Source organism: Vicugna pacos, chromosome 3 (genome assembly GCF_048564905.1).
Source record: "Vicugna pacos chromosome 3, VicPac4, whole genome shotgun sequence".
Lineage (NCBI taxonomy): Eukaryota > Metazoa > Chordata > Mammalia > Artiodactyla > Camelidae > Vicugna > Vicugna pacos.
This window is the reverse complement of record NC_132989.1, coordinates 37962846-37965388: the sequence shown is the minus strand read 5'-3', so window position 1 is coordinate 37965388 and position 2543 is coordinate 37962846. Positions and strand designations below refer to the sequence as shown.

Genomic DNA, 2543 nt, shown 5'->3' with positions numbered 1-2543 from the left:
TGGGGTGCATACATCTCCTCTTTTTTTTCATGTTAAAAAAATAAATTTAATGCAGGTGGCTTGTTTCATAAAGAATTTCACAGGCACTCAAGACATCGAGCAGCTTTGTGTCCGCACAACCATGACCCCTCCAGCCACCGCAGCCCTGTGGACACGTGTCCATCTCATGGTGGGGGGCGCCTTGGAGGGTCTGAGTAACATGAATCAATTAACACAAAACAAAGCTTTTAGGAAACAGCATGATTTAGTGCAAAAGATTTTCTGCAGTACCAAGAAGTGGGTCTACTCTGGTTGGCTCCTGGCAACTCAGACAGACCCACCCCAGGCCTCCTCCTCTGAGCAGTCCCCTGGACCTCAAGTGCACCATCGTCGGATACAAGCTGGCTACAAGTTAAAGAGCATGGTTTATAGCCAAGTATTTTTTTGCGTTCTTTCTCTGATTTGGGTTTCCGTCCAGTGGCACACAGCTGTCCCAACAGCTCCCCTAGCCATGGGGCTGCCTGGCCAAGACAGGTTGAAGGGACCCCTGCCCATGCCCAGGGCATGTGGGGACACAACTTGGGGTGAAGCAGTATCAGCCTGTCACTCCAGTATGGAGCCCTATGTCCCATACATTACTCTGCTGTCCCAGCACAATCATTCAGAGTGTCTCTCACCTGCTGGTGAGGCCCGCGGCTGCCTGTCCCCCTCTGACAGAGAAGGACATGGTGAGCGGTCTGGGTGAGACGCTGGCCCCCTAGTGTGTTCTTCTCTCTACAACTGAAAGTCCCCCAGACCAGGGTTGCTTCCTGGCCCACATTCATTTCTGCTTTTCACTCCCAGCTGCTCTAATAGCTGCAGAGGCAGGAACAGAGGGGCAGTGGAGCCCCTCCCTCAGAGGTGCGGCCCTGGAGCACCCCTGACTCCAAGAGGGGCTTCTCTGCACTTGGGCCTCCTCTGACTCTGCTCCCGACACACATGACTCAGTCCTGGATATTCCCTCACAGGAAGGGACTGAAAGTCACCCCAAAGCCAGAAAGAAACTGAGGTGCCTCCCCAGAAACCCACATGTGAAGAGATGACAGCATCCGGCCGACATTCTCAACAGACCTGCCCAGGAGGAAGACAGGTGTGCCCTGAACCCTCCCCTGGGCTAGCCTCTGATCTAGGAACCTGCCAAGCAGACCAAGGTGACACTGAAGCCCAGCCTGGGACTCAGGACCCGAAAGCCTCACAGACAGATGGAGGAGGGTCTGTGGCTTCAGCCCGGACTCGGGTGGCCCAGGGAGGAGTGAACAGCTTTGTGCCAATGCAGTGCATCAGCTGGTGGACATTCCCTAAGACTGGGGCAGAAGCTGGGGGTGCACCCAATTGGGCTGTGTGTCCAGAACCGCCCTCCAGACTTGCACCTGGGCAGCACCCCTCCTAGGGGCCTCCCACACCACTGGTGATGCCAATGTCCTGGAGAGGGGACAGGGACACAGGCCCTTGAAGTGCACACTGGACCAATGGGCCTCACCCGGCAGCATATCTTGGAAAAGTGCGGGCTAGAACCATAAGCAGGTGACCAGGGTACACTGGACCTAAAATACACACACAGAACACAGGTGCTTTGACACAATAATCCACCCCGGGGCCAGGACCAGCGCCCTCACATGTCCACCAAGGCCATGAGCCCAGCCCTGCCACCAGCAGCATGGTCACCTGGATGCCATAGATGAGTAGCTCATTCAGGAGGCGGAAGCCCACACGCTGGAGGCCGGGCAGCAGCAGCAGCAGAACGGACAGCTGGAGCTACAAGGGCAGCAGGACGGGCACACACAGGTGCTGCAGACGGAAAAGTGCCGGCAGCGCGCTCCACAGGGCAGCCGTGAAGAGGCTGCCGCTGAAGTACAGCAGGAAGCGGATGAAGCCGTAGGGCCAGTGCGCCCGGACGTCGTGCACGTGCACGTACACGTACACGTACACGTACAGGTGCCTGGCAAGTGGGAGGCGCGTGCCGGCCTGCAGGCTGCGTGCGACAGGTGGTGTGTGGGCTGTGGTGGAAAGAGCGCACACCGGGGACGGGCATGACGGGCATGACGGGCACCGGCGCTAGTTTGTGGAGGTGGCGGCGTCCAGGCGGCCGTCAGCATAGGCGTCGTGGGCGCCTGGGCCTGGGAGTCTGAGGCTGAGGCCTGGAGGAGGTGTGGGCTGGGTGCCCTTTCTGCGCCGGCGTCCTGAGCCGCGCGGCCGCCGTCCCTTAGGGCTGCGGGAGCAGGGCCACCTTATGGCGCCGACGACGGCTGGACCTGGACCCTCACACGTCTTCGCCTGAGGCCGCGCCATGGGGCCAGGGGCTCCCGCGCATGGCCTATCTTTTCGAATTAGAGTTTCTTCCGGATATATACCCAGAAGTAAGATCGCTGAATCATGTGGTAAGTCTGTTTTTAGTTTTTTGAGGGCCCTCCATACTGTTTTCCATAATGGCTGCCCCAAACTACATTCCCAGCAAAAGTTAGGAGGGTTCCCTTTTCTCCACAGCCTCTCCAGCATTTATCATTCATGGACTTTTGAATGATGGC

The 2543-nt window shown here is 57.8% G+C and overlaps 1 pseudogene; it reads right to left on the bottom strand.

The window, feature by feature from the left end:
* Positions 1-1494: 1494 nt before the first annotated feature.
* Positions 1495-2059, bottom strand: LOC102538901 (transmembrane protein 250-like; annotated as a pseudogene).
* Between the last annotated feature and the right edge of the window lie 484 nt (positions 2060-2543).